Here is a 21,840-nt window from a genome sequence, read left to right as displayed (position 1 = left end):
GGCAGAGGGCGGGGTCCCACCCTTCTTCTTCCCCGAGACCCAGTCCCCAGCCAAGCTGGAACCCAGAACCTGCGCCTGTCCCTGCCCCTTGGATCTCCGGCCCAGGGCAGGTGGAGGGTCTGTGGCTCCCCACAGCTGCCCACATGGCTTTTACCCAGACTCAGCCCTGGCTTCCAGCCAGACCTGGGGGCAGGGCCGAAAAGCCACAGCTGGGCCATGACAAGAGCTGCCCGGGTAGCGACAGATCCTTCATCAGCTCTGGGCATGGAGCCCAGGGAGCGGGGACACAAGCTGGGGCTGCTCTTTGACCCCTCCCATCCCAGGCTGGTGGACAGTCCATGTCTCCCTACAGGTATCCGGGCCGCTCTTACCATGGGCTGAGCTCTTGTTTCCAGCTAGGCCTAGGCAGGGAAAGGAGGGGTAGGGGGCCAGGCTCACGCGAAAAATGGACAGAACAGGCCCTCCCACTTTCAGAATGTGGGAGGGCCATGGGCCCTTGGCCCCCCTGTGCCTCATGATTCATAACACTTGGCAACTTGCTCAAATAGTGCAGTCATAATACCTTAGTACCTACCATAACATCACACTAAACAAAGCAGGGAAGGGAATATGAATACCTAAAGCTTCTTCGGACAAGGTGGGTGATAATCTTTTATTAGCCCAACTTCTGGTAAAAAAAGAGACAAACTTTGAAGCTGTACATATCTTCAGCCCTTCCATAAAGGTTATACTGACATTTTTAAAAAGTAACTTTATTTGTATGTTCTCTTCTACTTTAATCACTGAAACCCTGTTGATTTTCAGCAAGCATGACACTGTGCGCAAGTTGACTGGCCTATTCAGCTTGAGGGGGTAGCTCTACCTTGGTAAAATGTACTCTTACTGTACTTCAGATTTTTAACAATAGCTAAAAGCAAATCTAACAGTGATACTTCAAAAGATTTCTATAAAAAAAACCCACACAATTTACTTTCAGAGAGCAATTCCATTCTACTACCACTCAAAGTCATTTATCACTAAAAAACAAGTGAAAAAACTCTGATTTTTAGATAATATCAATATATCAATGCTGTTTACTTGTTTAAACAACATGGGAGAAATTAGCCATCAGAAATTTAAGTTTGATTTATTCTTTATTTCCAGATACATACAAGTTTATCTGTGTAGATAATCCATTATCCTACTACTTGAAATTATGCACTGTAAATAATGCATAATTATTATGAAAAGCAACAAAGAATCCTGTGGCACCTTATAGACTAACAGACGTATTGGAGCACAAGCTTTTGTGGGTGAATAGTCACTTCGTTAGATGACAAAGCGAGTATTCACCCACGAAAGCTTATGCTCCAAAACGTCCGTTAATCTATAAGGTGTCACAGGACTCTCTGTTGCTTTTTACAGATCCAGACTAACACAGCTACCCCTCTGATAATTATTATGAAGGCTCTTCAAATACAAGTAGAAAGGCTTTCTTTAAACACTTGATTAAATTTAGGGCTAGACTCAGCCACTTCTATTTCCGCTGAGTAGTATCTGACTGCAAATAATTCCACTGAAATAGTTAACACCAGATGAGTAAAAATGGCAGAATCAGGTTCTTAAGAACGTAAAAGTACATAACATTAAATTCAAAGTATTTTCTGGATATCTGTTCTTTTATACATATTTCACAACAAAAATATTGTTAAAATGTAGTTAAGGTTGAAAGTATGCCTCGACAACTTACAGGTAAAAGTTATAGGGATGTTGCAGTTATCCCAAAAACCAAGAGTTATAAAAACTGTCTTTTAAAGATATCAGTTTAATCTACTCTTAGAACACAAACACTAAAATATACTAATAATCATATCATGATTACATAACACTACAGGAGAGGAAAGATTGTTTGGGTGCCATAAGTGTGCATTTTCATATTTGAACATCTTTGGATTTCTTTTAAGTGTAACTTTAGCTTTGAACTTCCTGGGTTTATACCTTTTGTGAAGTAACTGCAACATCCCTTAAACTATTTTTTTACCTGTAAATTACTCTCAACCTTAACTCCATGTTGCCTTTGAATTTCCATACAGTGGTTTTTCTCCCCCTTCTCCCCATTAAAAATGTCTCACACAAACACTCAACAAGAAACCCCAAGAGAAAGATAGTATACATGTCCAATGATTTTAATATGTACAATATCAACCTTAATTTTTGAATTTTAATAGTAGATTCATTGGTACATCACAGCACCACGAAGCGGTCAGATCACACTGTCCAATTAAGCTAGGTTTACATCTGCTTTGCTTCACAAGAGCAGTATAATGCAGATTAAATTCACTGGTGCATCTGGCCCTTAATTTGCAATCTGCTTGTCTAGAGGGATAGGTTAGTGAGACCAGTGCTGGGAAAGGAAGTGAATAGCACTCTATATGCATTTCAATGTCTCTGCACTTCAAGTGATCCTGACTCAGTTTCTCCAGCAACAGGAGCAGACACAGCAGAGCCAAGAGCCTTTAAAACACAGTTCCCCAAGGTAGTATGCAGCCACAGAACCTTTAAAGCTGGGCCAACCAATCTACCAATGAGAGTTTGACATGTCTCCAGTTTCCCTTATACCACCGACTCATCAGAATCAATATAATTGTTGCATGCAAATTAGCTGTTGAAATTTAGGGCTTGTCTCCACTTACCGGGGATCGACACATGGCAATCAATCCACCAGGGGTCGATGAAGACCCACTAAATTGACCACTGATTGCTCTCCCATTGGCTCTGGTACTCCACCGGAATGAGACGCATAAGGTAAGTCGACGGAAGAGCTTCTCCCATTGACCCAGCGTGGTGTAGACATCGCAGTAAGTTGACCTAAGGTATGTCAACTCCAGCTACATGAGTTGCTTAACTTAGGTCGACTTAGCCCCGTAGCATAGACCTGCCCTTACCTGAGCTATTGAGTTGGCTTTGTCTGTAGCCTATACTACCATAACAATCTGATACAACAATTAGTAATAATGTCTTAATTACAACCTAATTTCTTCAAATACAGCTTATGCTTAAACAATGAGGAGTCTGTGTGGCACCTTAGAGAGTAAGGAATTTATTTGGACATAAGCTTTCATAGGCTAGAGCCCACTTCATCAGATGCATGAAGTAAAAAATACAGGAGCAGGTATAAATACATGAAAGAATGGAGGTTGCTTTACCACATGTGAGTTAAGTCTAATTAGATAAATCAATTAACAGCAGGATACCAAGGGAGGAAAAATAACTTTTGAAGTGATAAGAGAGTGTGGCCCATTACAGACAGTTGACAAGAAGGTGTGAATAACAGAGAAATTAGTAATAGGGAAATTAAGTTTAGGTTTTGTAATGACCCAACCACTCCCAGTCCTTACTCAGGCCTACTTTGATGGTATCAAGCTTGCCAATTAATTCCAGTTCTGCAGTTTCTAACTGGAGTCTGTATTTGAAGGGGTTTTTTTTTGTTAAAGAATTGCCACTTTTAGTTCTGTTACTGAGTGACCAGAGAGACTGAATTGTTCTACTGGTTTCTGAGTGTTATGATTTCTGATGTCAGATTTGTGTCCATTTATTCTTTTGCATAGAGACTGTCCAGTCTGGCCAATGTATATGGCAGAGGGGCATAGCTAGCACATGATGGCATATATCACATTGGTAGATGTGCAGGTGAACAAGCCCCAGATGGTGTGGCTGATGTGGTTAGGTCCTATGAGAGTGTCCCTTGAATAGATATGTGGACAGACTTGGCATCGGGGTTTGGTTCCTGGCTTGGTGTTTTTATTGTGGGGTGTGTAGTTGCTGGCTAGTATTTGCTTCAGGTTGGGGGGCTGTCTGTAGGCGAGGACTGGCCTGTCTCCCAAGGTCTGAGAGAGTGAGGGATCATCCTTCAGGGTAGGTTGTAGAGCCTTAATGATGCGCTGGAGAGGTTTTAGTTGGGGACTGTAGGTGACAGCTACTAGTGTTCTGTTACCTTCTTTGTTGGGCCTGTCTTGTAGCAGGGGACTTCTCAGAACCCTTCTGGCTCTGTCAATCTGTTTCTTCATTTCACCAGGTGGGTACTGCAGTTTTAAGAACTGCACTCTTGACAGAGATTCTGTAGGTGTTTGTCTCTGTCTGAGGGATTGGAGTAAATGATGTTGTATCTTAGAGCTTGGCTGTAGACAAGGGATTGTGTGATGTGGTCTGGATGAAAGCTGGAGGTAACTATAGCGGTCAGTAGGTTTCCGGTATAGGGTGGTGTTTATGTGACCATCACTAATGAGCACTGTAGAGTCTAGGAAGTGGACCTCTTGTGCAGACTGGTCCAGGCTGAGGTTGAGGGTAGGGTGGAAATCATTGAAATCTTGGTGGAATTCCTCAAGGGCCTCCTTCCCATGGGTCCAGACGATGAAGATGTTATCAATGTAGCGCAAGTAGAGTAGGGGCATAAGGGTTCGAGAGCTGAGGAAGCTTAGTTCTAAGTCAGCTATAAAAATGTTGGCATACTGAGGAGCCAGGCAGGTACCCATAGCAGTTCCGCTGACTTGAAGATATAAATTGTCCCCAAATCTGAAATAGTTGCGGGTGAAGACAAAAAGTCACAAAGTTCAGCCACCAGGTTTGCCATGATTGTATCAGGGACGCTATTACTGATGGCTTGTAGTCCATCTTTGTGTGGAATGTTGGTATAGAGAGCTTCTACATCCATAGTGGCTAGGATGGTATTTTCTGGAAGATCCCCAAAGGATTGTAGTTTCCTCAGGAAGTCAGTGGTGTCTCGAAGATAGCTGGGAGTGCTGGTAGTGTAGGGCCTGAGGAGAGAGTCTACACAGCCAGATAATCCTGCTGTCAGGGTGCCAATGCCTGAGATGATGGGGCATCCAGGATTCCCAGGCTTACGGATTTCGGGTAGCAGGTAGAATACCCCTGGTCGGGGTTATAGACTCAGACTCTAGGACTGGAAGGGACCTCGAGAGGTCATCGAGTCCAGTCCCCTGCCCTCATGGCAGGACCAAATACTGTCTAGACCATCCCTGATAGACATTTATCTAACCTACTCTTAAATATCTCCAGAGATGGAGATTCCACAACTTCCCTAGGCAATCTATTCCAGTGTTTAACTACCCTGACAGTTAGGAACTTTTTCCTAATGTCCAACCTAAATCTCCCTTGCTGCAGTTTAAGCCATTGCTACTTGTTCTATCATTGGAGGCTAAGGTGAACAAGTTTTCTCCCTCCTCCTGATGACACCCTTTTAGATACCTGAAAACTGCTATCATGTCCCCTCTCAGTCTTCTCTTTTCCAAACTAAACAAACCCAATTCCTTCAGCCTTCCTTCATAGGTCATGTTCTCAAGACCTTTAATCATTCTTGTTGCTCTTCTCTGGACCCTCTCCAATTTCTCCACATCTTTCTTGAAATGCGGTGCCCAGAACTGGACACAATACTCCAGTTGAGGCCTAACCAGTGCAGAGTAAAGTGGAAGAATGACTTCTCGTGTCTTGTTTACAACACACCTGTTAATGCATCCCAGAATCATGTTTGCTTTTTTTGCAACAGTATCACACTGCTGACTCATATTAAGCTTGTGGTCCACTATGACCCCTAGATCTCTTTCTGCCATACTCCTTCCTAGACAGTCTCTTCCCATTCTGTATGTGTGAAACTGATTGTTCCTTCCTAAGTGGAGCACTTTGTATTTATCTTTATTGAACTTCATCCTGTTTACCTCAGACCATTTCTCCAACTTGTCCAGATCATTTTGAATTTTGACCCTGTCCTCCAAAGCAGTTGCAATCCCTTCCAGTTTGGTATCGTCCGCAAACTTAATAAGCGTACTTTCTATGCCAACATCTAAATCGTTGATAAAGATATTGAACAGAACCGGTCCCAAAACAGAACCCTGTGGAACCCCACTTGTTATACCTTTCCAGCAGGATTGGGAGCCATTAACAACTACTCTCTGAGTACGGTTATCCAGCCAGTTATGCACCCACCTTATAGTAGCCCCATCTAAACTGTACTTTCCTAGCTTATCTATAAGAATATCATGAGAGACCGTATCAAATGCCTTACTAAAGTCTAGGTATATCACATCCACCGCTTCTCCCTTATCCACAAGACTCGTTATCATATCAAAGAACGCTATGAGATTAGTTTGACACGATTTGTTCTTTACAAATCCATGCTGGCTATTCCCTATCACCTTACCACCTTCCAAGTGTTTGCAGATGATTTCTTTGATTACCTGCTCCATTATCTTCCCTGGCACAGAAGTTAAACTAACTGGTCTGTAGTTTCCTGGGTTGTTTTTATTTCCCGAAGATAATAGCTAGAGGCTCAGATACCTCTTCCATTAACTCCTTGAGTATTCTAGGATGCATTTCATCAGGCCCTGGTGACTTGCAGGCATCTAACTTTTCTAAGTGATTTTTTACTTGCTCTTTCCTTATTTTCTCTTCTAAACCTACCCTCTTCCTGTAAGCATTCACTATACTAGACATTCCTTCAGACTTCTCAGTGAAGACCGAAACAAAGAAGTCATTAAGCATCTCTGCCATTTCCAAGTCTCCCGTTACTGTTTCCCCCTCCTCATTGAGCAGTGGGCCTACCCTGTCCTTAGTCTTCCTCTTGCTTCTAATGTATTGATAAAAAGTCTTCTTGTTTCCCTTTATTCCCATAGCTAGTTTGAGTTCATTTTGTGCCTTTGTTTTTCTAATCTTGCCTCTGCATTCCTGTGTTATTTGCCTATATTCATCCTTCGTGATGACCTAGTTTCCATTTTTTATATTACGCCTTTTTATTTTGTAGGTCACGCAAGATCTCAAGGGTAAGCCAAGGTGGTCTTTTGCCACATTTTCTATCTTTCCTAACCATTGGAATAACTTGCTTTTGGGCCCTTAATAGTGTCCCTTTGGTTCTAGGGGTGTGTCAGTGTAAATTTGTTCCTGTGCTTCTTTAGGGAGTTTCTTGAGCAGATGTAGTTTCTTTTGGTAATTCTCAGTGGGGTCAGAGGGTAATGGCCTGTAGAATGGGGTGTCAGAGTTGTCCAGAAACCTCTTGTTCATACTCCAACCTATTCATGATTACAGCACCTCCTTTATCAACCTTTTTGATATGATGTCAGAGTTCTTTCTGAGAATGTGGATGGCGTTGTGTTCTGCATGGCTGAGGTTATGGGGCAAGTGATGCTGCTCCTCCACAACTTCAGCTCGTGCACGTCAACAGAAGCACTCTATGTAGAAGTCCAGTCTGTTGTTTCGACCTTCAGGAGGAGTCCAAGGAGAATCTTTCTTTTTGTAGTGTTGGTAGGAAGCTTCCTGTGTGCTACTGTGCTGGGGGCAGGGATAGCTCAGTGGTTTGAGCACTGGCCTGCTAAACCCAGGGTTGTGAGCTCAGTCCTTGAGGGGGCCATTTAGGAATCTGGGGCAAGTCTGTCAGGAACTGTACTTGGTCCTGCTGTAAAGGCAGGAGACTGGACTCAATGACTTTTCAAGGTCCCTTCCAGCTCTATGAGATAGGTGTATCTCCATATAATCAGTGCTGTGCTGGAAATATTCCTTGAGTCAGAGATATCAAAAGTAGGATTCTAGGTCACCGCAAAACTGTACCATGTTTGTGGGGGCAATGGAGCCCTTGGGGCATGTAGGAGTTTAGATAGCTTAATGTCCTTTTTCCTCCGCAGAGATGAAAAGTGTGTGTTGTGAATGGCTTGTCTAGTTTTTGTAAAGTCCAGCCACAGGTCTTTTTAAGAGAGTTTCTAGTTTTGAGAGTTCACTCTTAATCTTCTCTTATTTGCTGTATAGGATGCTGATCAGGTGGTTCCACAGTTTCTTTGAGTGTGTGTGGCACAATCTCTCACTATAATCTGTGTGGAATGTTGATTGTAATGGATTTTTTACCTTCAGTCCTTTTGGTATTATGTCCATTTGTTTGTGAGTTCAACCCTTGAGGAGCCCATTTAAGGAACTGGGTAAAAATCTGCCTGGGGATTGGTCCTGCTTTGAGCACGGGGTTGGACTAGATGACCTCCTGAGGTCCCTTCTAACCCTAACATTCTATGATTCTATAAAAAAAAGTCTCGACAGACACCACATTTCTTATGCAGTTTAACTAATTTAACTCAAACAAAACAATGGGTTTTCTTGTAAATTCTCTGAAAATTCAAAGCGTTCTGTAATTTTGGGGAGGATACCTTATTATTCATACATATCTATGAAATTCATTATCTCTGCCTTAACATAAGCAAAACTGAAATCAATCTAATTACAAAATCATATAGATATCACATGTACGCACAAATTCACTCGCATTATCTATTAATTTTAAATGCAAAGACCTGTACACAATGGGATTAGGAAAAATGCAGAGATAAGGTAAGATCTTTGGGACAGTGATAGTCATTTACTATATGTTTGTACACACCCTACCACAACAGTGCCCTGACCTGTTTAGTCTCTAGGTGCTACCACAATATAACGGTTTAATAACAGTGGAGTATGAGATGAGCTATGCATAGTTATATAATGTGTTCATATGGAACTGTCTCCTGAGGTCTGGATCTCTTCGATGTAACATTTTCTCCTCTTGCAAGCCTATTATATGCCTTTAATTTGCTATTTTTGAAAACGTAGGAACTTGTAAACAAGCATAAAAAAGCATCCAATAGTAGCAAAAAACAACAAAAAAGAACACCCTCACAAACTCTTCAAGACTACTCAAGGCAAAAGAGATTTGTCACATTAAACAGTAGTCAATAGCTGCACACAATCAGTAAACAAATTCAGCTGGAGGGGGGAGACACACGACTACATCACCATTTAGTGGTTGCAATTTAGATTATTCTAGCGTGTAATACTTTAATTGTATAAAACAAAGCTGATGTCACAAACACAAAAGAACTTCTTGCAAAGCAAGCACCACAAGTAATTTTTATGGTGCCACTGATGGCTGACAAGTGATGAGCACTTAGTTGAATTTACACACTTATGCATCTAAGGCAACAGGTGGCTTGTAAAAAGAACACACTGAAAAGAGCTTTTTAACTCTTCATGATCAACATTTTTATAATATGCTTTGTCAGAAGGACCAGCTATAGTCTTTTTACAGCTAAAAAAACCTCAACATATTAACTAAAAAGATACACAATACAGTAAAGTAAATTCACTTGTATTGCAGTAGGCACCTAAAGGCCCTAATCAGGATCAAGGCCTCACCAAGGAGTTGTACAAACGTGTAGGAAGGCACAGTTACCCAAAAAATACTGAAATACAATACATTAAAACAATTTAGACTACAGTACCTCATGTTCTTTACAACTGAACTTTAGTTCCATAATTCATCCTATAATATTAGATCATTTCTGTTGATTTTTCTTTTTTCTAAAGTTATTTTAAATATGACAACTGAATAGTACAGTATATTATGGAGGAAATCCTTAACTACAGAGTTCCTTGTTTCACTGTTTGATACAAAGATGTCAAAGATACGATCGTCATGTAGAAAAAATACTGCAGTCCAAAAAACAGTGTTGTTAGTTTAAACATAACACCTTGTAAGAGCACAGAATTTTTCAAAGGATAACACTGCACAGGACTCAAAATAATGCTTTTCTGAATTTTCATTTAACTGTAGAATATTCCCAGAAAAGACAAAAACTAATGATTGGTTGTATGTATCTGTAATTCAAGTTATAAAATTACAGGGGTGTTAAAATTATCACAAAACCTAGCATTATAAATGCATGAAATTCAGAATTGAAGTTAAATTTAAAAGAAATCGAAACATATAAAAGGTACAGAAATGCACAGTTTAACTCAGCCCTGAAGTGACACCATGATATTACTATAATTAAGGTATTTTAGTTTTTGTGGTCTCAGATTACACTGTTTAAAGATATTAGATTTTTCCCCCCTTTCATCTCCACCTCACTGCATCATTTCTAATGATTTGAAGCTATAGAATATCAACCTCAACTTTTTTTTTTATTTAACTTTTACAGCCATATTCACTGGTATGTTCTAACTCAGTGATACTCAGGAGCCGCAAGTGGTTCTTTAATGTGCCTCCTGCAGCTCTTTGCAGCACATGATATTAAAACATTGTGTAATTTAATTAATAACTAATCTAAGTTAGTAACCAGTCAGGATGCTTTTACTATGTTATTAAGCAATTGTAGAATACTTGGTCATTTTGCTGTGAGAACAATATACTTTAAAGGCTTGTGCATTTCATCCTTAAAAGTTCATTTAGCTGCAGTTGCAGCATGCTAGTAATTATTGATGAATGCAGTGTGTTTTCCTATACCATTGTTACCTGATTTCTGAAAGACCATGTCAGCATTCTTCTGACTGTGAGACTGGGTGTGTGTTGGGGTGGGCGGGGTTCAGGGCAGAGGGCTGGGAGTTTGGGGGGTGCAGGGTAGAAGGCTGTGTGTGTGTGAGAGGGGGTTCAAGGGTCAGGGCAGAGGGCTGGGGGGTATGGGGGCTGCAGGGCAGAAAGCTGAGTGTGTGGGGGGGTCAGGGCAGAAGGCTGGAGGTGTGTGGGGGTTCAAGGGTCAGGGCAGAGGGCTGAGGGATCTGCAGGGCAGAATGCTGAGTGTGGGTGGGTCAGGGCAGAGGGCTGGGGGGTATAGGACGGAAGACAGTGTGGGGGGGTGATTAGGACAGAACGCTGGGGTGCTTGGCCCGTAGGGTGCTCCCAGCCCCCTGCCCTGAGTGGCTCATGGCAGGGGGCTGGAAAAGATATGCCTGTTCCACCCCTTTCCCCAAGGCTCCGTCCCTACCTCTCTCTGTCCCCTCTAGGGAACTGCCAGCATGCTCTTGCTCTTCCCCACTCCCCCTCACTAGGGCCATCAGCTGATTGGCACAGTGAAGGAGAGGGGGTGGGGCAGGAAAGCACCACGCTGTGGGAAGAAGTGGGGGAGAGGGAAGTTTGGTTGCCGCAGAACCAAGCTTCTGTCTCCTGCCCCAGCAGAGGAGAGCGTGTGTGGGGCTGGGGGCCAGGACTGCGGCAGGCAGCTGCGTGCCGCTCAAAATCGGCTCACATGCCATGACAACATTCATGTATTTTCCACAGACAACCAGAAGGGGAGAGAGACTTCCTTCAACCAACTATCAAGTATATTTATCTTTAAAAGCTATAAAGTATGCAACTTTCCTTTCCCATTATTAAAAAAGTCCTTGTTTCAGGACAGATGTAAACACAAATATCAACAAAAATATTCCTTCTAACTCCAATGACAGACTTACAAATAGCTCAATATAGGAAGGTGGCAGAATAATAATGGATTGTCAATGGAACTGCACTATGAGAAAACTTCTCCAGTCACAAATGTTTTTAATGGAAATAAAGAAATGTCAGTTTGATCTTCAATTACAGAAAACATCTTCAGATTGAAGTTATGCACTGGATATGAAAAACAAAACAAAAAACCTCTTGCTCCAACTTATATCGATACTAGCTATATATTGGGGAAAACTATCTCAATATGGAATGTGAACCAACATAGTGCTCTCTGAGTCTGCAGACTCATTAATCTGGTAGACTACAGCAACAAATGCCAAGTGATACTAACAAATCTCTAGTCAGTTACAGCACTTGTTTTTTTTCCCCCTGTGGGTAGCAGTGACATATCATGTCAATTTCACTCCTTTTAAGAAAGCTCTTCATACTTTCTCCAGCCTTATGGCAACCAGGGTTTCAAATTTATCAGACACCAATTTATAACGAGTTGCTAAGAAAAAAGCTGAAGTATTTCCTTCAAGCTTCCAAAAAAATCCAAGGCAAACACAGAAAATTTCTACGTTAAAAAAAAAAACCCTACGAAAAGTGGTCAATGTGTGAAAATAAAAAAATAAAGTAGGCACACACTAAAGATAGAAAGATCTGTCTCTCAATCACGAAAGTGTATGTTAATATTTGGAACCTTCCCATTTGAGTGAGGGTTTTGTGGGAGAAATGTGTATTTCTATTTTGTACAAACAAGTTAGTTATGCCATATCCATTTAAAGATGTTTAATCCACCAAACTTCTGCTCATGGCAGGCTCATTTAGACAATTCCCCTAAGGAATCTCAATACTGCCTCCAGGTCATATACGAGGTGGCAAGAACAAGTTCAAATATAGCCAAGGCCTCCCTCATGACAGATTCAACAATCTAGCCCCCTGGTTTTAGCCTTCCATACTACCTTCAGGTGAGGCTCAATCGCTTCATATCTGTAATGATCAGATGTGCTGCTAATGATAACTGGGGCCTTCACGCCTCCCACCTTTGCCGCTGCAGCCAGTTAGAAGAGGTAGGCCACATATTTGCAGGCTTCACCCACCAGCAAGGTCTGCTTCATTCCCTCATGGATTTGCATAATACCATTCCCTCAGCTGTTGAATAGCTACGACACAGTCTAAAACACTTGACTTGATTGTCTATGTAGATGCAATCACAATATCCATATACAGTTTTGCAACCTTACATACATCAGGCACATCTACATCAGGTACCCACTTAAAGCCAATAAACATATTTACAAAATGTAGGCGCCATCTGGCCAGCCCTTATACTATAACATAAGGAACCATAATTCTCATGAAAATATTATACAGAAAATGCTTCAAATTTATGTCGGTGTTGCCTATATAACCATCATACAGTATCATATGAGTGAAACAAAACTATAACAAAAATCGCTGCACATAAGTCAAATGTTGGTGACTTAAAAGAATAACCTACCTGATCTTTATTCTAGGGGGGAAATGTTACTCGTCAAGAACTTTTTGACTCTCAGTACAGTATATTAGAAATTCCTCTATATAGTCTGTAGAATTGAGAGAGAGATTGCCCCTGTAGCTCAGTAGGCAGCTCTCTTGTTTCTGGCCTACAAAGTCATATTTTTAGGTTCCTACTGAGGAAACTTAAGTTTCATCTGTAAATAGCATGGCGCTACATGCTGTTACACTGCCAAAGGTGCTGTCCTTTAGATACTAATTCTTTTGTTTTATTTGTCTGGGAGTGGTGGAGGGAGGAGAGATGCTACTCATGATCTATTAAGCTGAAGAAGAATGAGTTTGCTGGCTTCATAAATCTGTAGTAGGTCCTGGTTTGGTTACTATAGTAAGACATCAACAATTTGGCACAATTAGTGGGCTACAATGAAGGCCAGAGATAAGAAAAATAAGATTGAAATCCTTCTTTCTGCAACCTCAAGGGTTGCAGAAAGTTGTAACTAATGGGGGTTGACGCAATGCATCAAGAAACTATAACCCTAATGCAGTATTTGCAATAAAGAACACTTTAGTTGAGGTTGATGTCAAAATTCAATGTATACGCATAAAGAAAATTTATTTCACTAATCAATAACAAAGAACATTTAAAGATCTATGACTCTAACCATATGCTTCCTAAAGATTTAAAAGCTAGAGAGATCTGTCTCTCATTGTGTATGTAAATATTTGGAACTTTCCCATTTGAGTAAGAGTTTTGTGAGAGACATTTATTTCTATTTTGTACAAACTCAAGTTAGTTACTTATGCCCTGCTGTCAGCAGATATAAACCAGTTACAATGCAAAACCCCACTAACATGCCACACTGGTTTGTTTCTGAGGGTGTCTCTTCGCTGCAGTTTTTGGACTCTTATTTCGGTGGTGCTCCTAACACCCATCCCATCCACACACAGACCCTCCCATCAAGTTTGGTGGGGACTTTAAACCCAGGCTGGCTGGGCCAGATGGGGATAGGTTTAAAGCTCAAGTGCCTGCTTCACTCTGACTGATAACTTACCTACTTTGCAGTAAGGACATGGGCTCCCATCACGCAAGGGCTGATAGTCCTTCAGTGACTTCCTGCAATTTGCACATGCCCAGGACAGACAAAGCCTCCCAAAATCACTGCTAAAGCAGCTTGTATTATTACAGTATAGAAGAACCATGGCACATATCCTTAGAAATCTTAGTGAAGCACAGGTGAGTGCAGCACCAGCAAGAATATTTTAACTTAGGTCCAGCTTTGCAAATATGGCTGCTCACATCTGGGCTAGGCTGATCAAAGGGCCAATCACCTGAGTTAGGGTTGTGTCTTCACTGCAGAGTGAAGTGTTATTTACTGAATACACAATAACCTCAAGCCTGCAAAGAATAGTTATACAAATCATTATTAAATTAAGACAAAAGGAAGAGACTCTGCATTTTTGGCGTAATGCTTTTCCAATATACTACATGAAATGAAGCTCTTTTCAAAGCTTCACAGCACTGCTTGCTAACAGACAAGGGTTCATCACCTTTAGCTGAAGTGTACTGAAAAGGAAAGCAAACCCACTGCAAAATAACACACATGAAGTTCACTAGTTCACATATTTCAACTATATTTTATTTTAGATTATCTCAAAATCTTGGACAGCAAAGCTTGGAATGATTTTAAACAGTCTAGGACCCCTTTGGTGGAAAAGAAGAAGTTACTGCACAAGGTGAGTAACAAGGGTCTTCAAGAGGTACGCCTCTATGGATGCTCCAGTGGAGGTGTCTGTGCATCCCTGCGCTGCTGATTGCTACCGAAGTTCTCCAATGTTTATTAGGCCCGCACATGCACGAGCTCTCTCTCTTTGTGCTGCGCCACAAGGCTAGCCAATGCGCAGGGGGCTAACCATCCTCAGTTCCTTTTCTACCGCAGAGCCAAATGAAAACTCCAAAGTAGAGGGGAGGAGGGCAGGTTGTGGAGCACCCACAGGGACGCACATCTCAAAGAACCATTGTTAATGCACAATATGAGTAACTTCTTCTCTGAGCAGTGTCCCTATGAGTGATCCACTGTGACTCCCAAGCAGTACCTGTTTTGGAGAGCTGGCATTTCGGAATCAGGTCAATTACAGATGACAGTACTATGGAGCCGAAGATGGCATCGGAGGCACAGTCTCCAATGATGGCATAGAGTTCTGTGAAGCTGTGGATTGACGCCCATGTCGCCACCCTGCAGATCTCTGAGATAGCGATATCCCTGAAGGCGGCAACAGATGAGGAGAGTGATCTTGTGGAATGTGTACAGGATGACATTAATTCCATCCCTTTTTAAGTTTAGCAGAATCTTCAGCAATAGAAGAAACAGGAAAAGGCATAAAGAAAGTCCTTGTCCAGGGGAGAAGAGCATCAGCCAGAGAGTGCTATCCCATCCCCGCTCTGGAGCAGTAGCATGGACACTTCTTTTTCTGGTAAGTGGCGAACAGGTGTGTAGACAGTGTTCCCCATCGTGTGAACAAGTCACTGAGTACTGGCAGATGCATCTCCCACTCATGATCATGCAGGAATCTGGGACTGAGGTTGTTCACTATCACGTTTTGCATGCCTGAGAGGTAAGCCGCAGACTAGGTGACATCATGAGAGATGCACCAGTTCCATAGTCTAATAGCTTCCATGCACTGGAAGGGCAACCTGGCTCCTCCCTGGCAGCTGATGTTGTACAAGCCGGCTATGTTGTCTGTTAGGATCTTCATACGTGATCCTGCTATCAGCAGGTGGAAATGGACACAGGCATTTCTGACCACTCTCAGTTCAAGGAGATTGATGTGTAGAGATATCTCTGCAGGTGTCCATCTGCCTAGCGCTGTGAGGCTGTTTAAATGTGCGTCTCATCTTATGAGCGATGAAGATGTCTGTGGGAAGGGGATCCCTTTGCATACATTGGCTGGCTTTCTCCACCAGTCCAAGGAGTTTTTGATCCTGGTAGGCAGTGACAGGGTTTTTTCCAGACTGTCTCTGTTCAGTCTGTAAACTAAAATGAACCCTAGTTGGAGGCATCACATGTGAAGTCTGGCATGCGGTATCAGGGCCGTGCCTGCTGCCATATGCCAGCAGTTGGAGGCAGAGTCTGGCTGGTACTTGAGGACTGTATGGAGCCATGTCTATGAGTGAGACCAGGGATAGGAACCTGTATTGAGGTAGTAAGGCTTCAGCTTGTAGAGCATCCAGGTCGACCCCAATTAATTCCAGGTGTTGCACTGAAAGCCCTGTTCTGTAAACAAATGCATCATGGTGTCTATGGCTCCATGAGCTTCCTGGCGCAATCGGGCCCTGAGGAAACAATAATCCAAGTAAGGGTAGATCATTATCACTTGCAAGAGTAGATTAATGGATACCAAGGAAAACTTTGGAAAATTCTCTCGGGGCTCATGAGAGTCCGTAGGGGAGGATGCTCTATTGGTAATGGCCATGTCCCATAGTGAATCTGAGAAATCATCTATGAGACGGTAATACTGAAATATTGAAGTAGGCATCCTGTAGCTCGAGGGTTGAAAACCAGTGTCCTTGTTCCAACGATGGAATGATAGTCAATAAAAGGTGACCATCTTGAACTACTGAGCTTTCACAAACTTGTTCAGAGCTCTGAGGTCCAGTATGGGTCTCCGACATACCTTCCTTTTAGAAATTAGGAAGTAATGACAGTAGAACCCCTTGCCTCGTAGATATTCAGGTGCTGGTTCTAACTGGAGGAGTCAATCTATCTCCTGTTGTAGTAGACTCTCGTGAGAAGGGTCCCTGAAGAGGGACGGGGAAAGGTGTTTTGGAGGGTAGAGAGAGGTGAAGTGGATGGAGTACCCAGATCCTAGAGATTGTCTGATCCATTTGTCCAACATTATGCATTCCCAGGCTCTGCGGAACACTGACAAGCATGGCCAAATGAGTGCACGGTCATAGACAGTAATAGGGACTGGACTTGCAGCATCTCAACCTGCCCATCAAATTGGTGCTTAGAGGCAGGGGGCTGGGTCGAAAACTGTGGACCGAACAGCTTATGTTTTGGGAATTTTCCCTTTTTAATTTGTGGCTCATAATAGTGCTGTGATGGAAACCTAGACAAACAAGCTGTGTGTTGGGACTGGGTACTAAAAATGTCGTCTCCTCTGCCGCAGTGTGTAGATTCCCAGAAACTTGAGGGTGGCCCTGGAATCCTTCAAGGTTGGAGGCAGAAGCCGGTCTTCCCAGCAAAGAGATTGACACTCTTGAAGGAGAGGTCCTCCACTGTTGTCGAGGTTCCCGAAGGAGGTGTAGACAAGTGGAGTCATGATTCCTGTATCATCACTGCAGCCGTGGAGATGGATCTGCTGCTGTGTCGGTGGCATCAAGGTCTGAAAGCAGCAATATTTTTGCCACCAGTTGTCCCTCCTGAATGATGGCCTTGAAGGATTCCCAGTGATCTCTGAAAGCTTATCAATAGTCATTCAGTTTATTGAAATTCATGTAATAGTATGATGCCGTGAGCACCTGGTAATTGGCGATATGAAATTGCAAGACCGCAGAGGAATATGCCTGCCAAAGATATCGAGGCACTTCCATTCCCTGTTGCAGGGTGTTGCCCTGAAATTATGTGCTCAGCCATGAGAGTTTACAGCATCCACCATGATGGAAGTGAGTGGCAGGTGGGAGAAAAGGAACTCTGATTCCTTTGCGCGGACATTGTATTTCTTGTCTGCACACTTGCACATCAGGGCTACCAATGCCGAGTTTTGTCACACTGTTTTAGCAGGATCTTAGATGGCTTCACTGATCAGGAGGGCAATCTTCGAGGAGGACGAAGACTGGAGGATATCAGTGAGCTGGTGGTGTGTGTCTTTGACCTCCTCCAGTGGTATGTGGAGGGTATCTGCTATGCTTTTTGCCAGCTCCTAGAATAAACAGAAGTCATCTGCCATGGACAGTGGTGAAGGCATGACCGCTCTGTCTGGGAAAGAGACGGATATAGGTTTAGGTGTTACCTCCTCCTCCACGTCCCCTTCTTGCTCCTCGGTTTCCCAAGGCTCTGAGGTCCTCAATGCTGTCAGTGTGTTCCCAAGGATCTTAGTACAGCCGTTGTGATGGCATAGGGCTTAGCAGAATTGCCCATGGGTGGCCATAACAAGATGGCGGTGGTGCCATCTGTGGGTATATTCCCAGATCCTGTTGATAGTGGGTCTCATATGGAGCTTGGGATAAAGTACTGTGAAACCTCCTCACGCTCACTATCCAACTGCTCACTTGACAGGAGGATGGGCATGATTGCAAGAATATTCCCCATGCCCGGCAAAGACTCAGTATCATGACATTGGTATCCAAGCGTGTAGAGCCAGGTACCTCCATCATGCTTAGGTCACCAACCTGGTGGAATTCTGCCACTACCGATCATCGCATCGTGGTGCCGGGGGAGATGGAGACCTTCTCTGTACCAGTCTCTCCGTTTCTGGGTGGACTATTGTCAATGGCAGTACTGATGTCGACTCACATACCAGAAGCGTTTTTCTAGGGTGTTTGCCCTTATCTCTCAGTAGAGAAAATTTGGTGCCTCTGCCCAAAGAGTCCACGGGCCTGCCAGCAGTACAAGATGTTATTGTGATGCCCGATTGTGGTGTTGGTGCAGATGATACTAAGCAAGACAGCAATTGCTTTTGCTATCCCTAGACTCAGTGAGAGGACTTCCCAGTCTCTTTTTTGACCCACTATCCTTCCAAGTTGATGGCTGAGGGGAAGCCTCATGCCCGCCAGAAAGCTGGTCGGAGAGCTGTGTCCATAAAGATAATTTTTTGGCCAAGCTCTCTATCCTTACGGGATCTTGGCTGGAGCAGAGGGAACACTAATTGGCTATGGCCCTCATCAAAACAATGGATGCACTGGGAGTGCTTGTCCGCAACCAAGGCCACCTTACTGCAAGTGCAGCACTTCTTGAAGCCAGGAGAACTGGGGCTTACTCATCCAGGAGGTCTCTTTCCCCTGCATCCATCCAGGGATTGACAAAGAACAAGTCACAAAAGAGGCTTCAAAGGAAGCTAAAAAATAGCAATTGTAAAAGAATTAATGACACATGAATGGACAACTAAAGTGCCGTCTCTAGAAGGGGTAGTTGAGAAGGAACTGAGGACTGTTAACCTATGTGCACAGAGACTAGCTTCCCAGTGCAGCAAGAGGAAACATACTGCATGTGCGGGCCAAATGGACACTGCTACTGAAGTTCTCCAATCAGCAGCGCAGGGACACAGACAAACCTACAGTGGAGCACCCACAGGGACACTGCTCGAAAAATCAATTTTTCCTTTAAATTTGTTACTTGGAACTACATAATCTGATACTTCCAGAAATTCTTAGCTTCTTATTGACTACAATTATTTATGTTCATCACCAGCACTTTGGCCAATTTTGTATTAATCATCCATACTAGAGGGGTTTATGCTATATTTTGTTTTCTTTCAACTATTTCTTGAAAAAGTAGGTTATATCATCTGAAACAATTTATCTGCGGCACCAGCCTTCATCACAGTACTTCTTTCCATACCACTATATAGAAGAATAGGCATGAGTAAAGGGATAACAATGGTTGTCACACAATAGGATGTCTAGTCTTGCTCCTAATCTACTCCCAATTTCACTTACGTTCACCATCTACTCTGCTGCATGCTGTGCAAATGCTTACCCCAATCCTGCATGCTTATTTCTCAAGTGGCTTATTTGAACAGTTATCTCTATTAATGTTTCTTCTCTCTACCAGAGCTTTTTCTACACAAAAAACAGACTGCTGTGCTGCTATCCTTTGGATTTAGATAGAAAAATCCAATGGCACTAGTATTGGCTTTTCTTTTCAAACTGGCTGATGCTAGTACATGATTCGTGTGTGTGTGTGTGTGTGTGTGTGTGTGTGTCACTCCACATTCTTCCATCATAGCTAGCACTTCTTGCAGGTTATTTTCTCAAGGACTCAAGATCATTGCCTTCTGTGATCCTTACTTTTACCAAGCATTCTTTACTTTACTTTGTGCTGAAATGACCTTGCCCTAGAAATACAGGTGGAATCCTAAATCTTATTCTTTAGGCTCCAAATACATGTTTCCTTTCCTGGCTGCTTTAACCTATTAGTAAGAGAATGGGAAATCTATATGCACATTTTTTTTTAACGTATGTTGTTACCCTTGCTGCAGCTCTCTGTGTACCACTGCTCATCTTGCTACACAGGAGATTAACCAAAAAATAGTAAACAAATCTTAGTAAAATTCCAGTTATCTTCTAGAAACCTGCTTGATACTCCATACACCTCTACTCAAGGTATATTGATGCTAAGGTGCAGAGATCCATCATGGATGGGACTCAGAAGATATGAGTTCTGTTCATGATCTTCAACAGACTTTGTGTGTGGTGCTGAGCAAGGCATTTAAATCTTTATGCCCCAAAACTCCATCTGGGAAGTGAGAATACCACCACCGCTCTGCCTCACAAGGATGTTGGGATGATAAAACCTTACAGTCTGTGAAGTGCTCAGAAGTAACTGCAGAACACATATTTAAAGGGACAAAAGTACGGCTTCCTTCCAAATCTACTAACAAAGATCCCTGTGATAGCCTACTATCAATTAAAGTTACATCTGTCTTCTATTCTCAGCAATAACATATGCTCCATCCCTCTATAGCCCATAATGCAATTACGAAGTATAATTCAAATGTGGTTCTCACCACTCACCCAACCTTTTGTCCTGCAACCAAATTACACACACACACTCCTCCCCACCATCTCACTTCTTTGCCCACATACATGCATGCTGATTCAGTGCACACGAACTTCTAAATACAAACCCCTGCTTAGTTGGAGGTCCTGCCCTCATTTAACAACCAACCTCCCTCCAGAAAACTCAACACTATCTTGCTGCTTACGGACACCAACTTCAGCAGATGTTCAAGAAGTTGTGTTTTCTTAAGAAAACTAGAGAGCTTTATCCTACAATATTTACATACACAGAAGTGCTAGGTGCAGAAGAAACTGATTCTCCTTTTATGAAATGATTTTCTTCCTTTGCACAATCTCACTGTAGCCCACATACAACTCCTCCAGCCATCACCCATCTTTAAATGAAAAATAAACCATTTTTGGTAATAAAATAAAAAATAATGAACAATTTATCTGACAATTTGATTTCATTTCAGTATTGTTCTTGCAATCCATATTCAAGCTGTTTCTGCTATATAAGGGAATATTGATTAAATTACCACTTCTCCTTTAGCTCTTCTTGTCCTGTGACCCAAATCTCTAGAATTGCAACATACAAAAACAAAGGCAGTGTTGCTGGTGAAAACTATTTCAACTCTGGCAATAATTTTACTAACAAAGGAGAAAAAAATTAATTTTAAATATTTTGAATTTTCAAAATCTTGTATACAATGTATGACCTACAGAGTTACACAAAACATTGTACAAAGAGAGGCTAAGCATTCAAGAGAAGGGTCAGAGGTTGGGGGAAAGTATGCTAGTTTTGCTCAGTGCAAGTGTTTCATGAAGCTCCACTCTCAACCTTAACCTGAAAACTTTCACAGTTGTTTCTGAATTTGCCAGAAACAACTGAAAAGGTTACTATGGTACAATGATTCCTTTGAGCTATTCCAAATATATTTAATTTTAAGTAAATATTTATTTGGAGATGCATCAGAAAGAGAATGCCTCAATTAGATTTATTATCTAGTTGATTGTGTAAATAGCGTACAATTAAGACATATCTGTAAGACAAAAAAGATGCACAAGTGCAGTAAGCTGCATTTAAACTTCAGTACCTCAGCAGGAAGTTATTTGCATTTTTAGTGATAAGGGCTTATCCTACATTTAAAATGTTAACAGTTACAGTTAATTTTAATTACATGGAAACAAAAAAGTGTATAAAATGCATCCCAAAAGGGTATCTAAAACTTTTAGCTAAAACTTGTAATAAAAAGATAGTTTAAAATTTTGTGAAAGACACTGATAATGATGCCATTCTTTTTTAAATTCATTTCAGGCTGAGTTTTGACATATAAGTTACAAATATCAGAAAACAGCCATACAACTAAACTATAGCACAATATAAATGATGCCAATGCAAAGATTATACATG

General features: G+C 42.1%; 1 protein-coding gene and 1 long non-coding RNA gene across 3 annotated transcripts in view; one reads left to right on the top strand and one right to left on the bottom strand.

Moving 5' to 3' along the window:
- The window catches only part of OLA1 (Obg like ATPase 1), a 172,532-nt gene that overhangs the window by 98,152 nt on the left and 52,540 nt on the right, over positions 1 to 21,840 (bottom strand). The gene's annotated exons all lie outside the window — the stretch shown is intronic.
- On the top strand, positions 566 to 20,862 carry LOC127058821 (uncharacterized). Its single transcript, XR_007776467.1, has 4 exons — positions 566 to 637; positions 14,352 to 14,440; positions 15,044 to 15,178; positions 16,877 to 20,862. It is a non-coding gene; the product is annotated as an uncharacterized LOC127058821 (long non-coding RNA).

The sequence above is a fragment of the Gopherus flavomarginatus genome, chromosome 10 (assembly GCF_025201925.1).
Source record: "Gopherus flavomarginatus isolate rGopFla2 chromosome 10, rGopFla2.mat.asm, whole genome shotgun sequence".
NCBI classification, from domain to species: domain Eukaryota; kingdom Metazoa; phylum Chordata; order Testudines; family Testudinidae; genus Gopherus; species Gopherus flavomarginatus.
Note: the sequence above shows the minus strand (reverse complement) of the source record. Positions and strands in the feature narration are given on the sequence as shown.